Here is a 978-nt window from a genome sequence, read left to right on the forward strand (position 1 = left end):
CCTCCTGCTCCATCGGCACAGTCAGGAAATGCTGCCTCAGCAGCTCTCAGCCCCGCTTCCCACTAGGAGGGTGCGAGGAAGACAAACCCCCGAATATCAAAGGATGGGTGGCAATAACACCTCACTGTGAGGAGCAGCTCCATGCGCCAACCCAGGAGACAGAGGCTCCTGCTTATATTCACAGGCTGCAGCAGGACTGGCTGGCTGCAGTGCCTGGACACAGCCAGCCTCATGCTCCAGCACTGGGAATGCCCCAGGGAATACTAGCCAAGCACAGGGACTATGGGAGCAGCAAGGGGCTGTCACCCTGCATGGCCCCACTGAGCAATCCCCTGTGGGGAGTTGGCGGGGTGGGGACAGGCACAGCCGGCACCTCTTTGAGGCGGCTGCCAGCCCCACAGCTGCCGGCCCCACAGGCACCTCCGCCCCATGATCGCCCTTTCTACAGACACTCAGAGACCTCGTCCCTTGCCAGAACGCCCAATGGGGAACCGGAGCTGGCGCCCACAGGGCAGCGCTCTGCCTGCAGCATCACCCTCACTGCGTCGGCAGATTTTTTTTCCCGGGGAATCACCCCCAAAGTGGGTCAGAACTGCCCGGATGGACACTTGGGAATATGAGCTCTCCCGGCAGCTCCCAGTGACCAGGGAACCCGATCTGAGGCTGCAGGAAGGGGCCATTTCCTCCGCACACAGCCCGAGTGACAACAACCCGGGTACCGCACCCAGCTCTGCCGCTCCTGATATGGTGAGAATGTTGAATGAGTGGGCATAGGAAAAGGAAAGAAAGGAAGAAAACAGAAAGCTCCAACAACTACAAAGACAAACCAGGAAAAAGCTGCAGCTTAGGCATACCATCCCGCTGCCGAAATGGAAATTTTGGCCTGAGGCAGTGTGGAGGGGTGGCTTGTCCCCGCAAAGGGACAGGCTGGAGCTAAAGCTCTGCAGCCAGAACGGCAGAGTCCGCTGGAAGCCGGAC

The 978-nt window shown here is 59.7% G+C and overlaps 1 protein-coding gene across 1 annotated transcript in view; it reads right to left on the reverse strand.

Annotated features, from left to right (window-relative positions):
* TPM2 (tropomyosin 2) overlaps nucleotides 1-978 on the reverse strand; it is a 13364-nt gene that overhangs the window by 6959 nt on the left and 5427 nt on the right. The gene's annotated exons all lie outside the window — the stretch shown is intronic.

The sequence above is a fragment of the Geospiza fortis genome, unplaced genomic scaffold, assembly GCF_000277835.1.
Source record: "Geospiza fortis unplaced genomic scaffold, GeoFor_1.0 scaffold174, whole genome shotgun sequence".
Lineage (NCBI taxonomy): Eukaryota > Metazoa > Chordata > Aves > Passeriformes > Thraupidae > Geospiza > Geospiza fortis.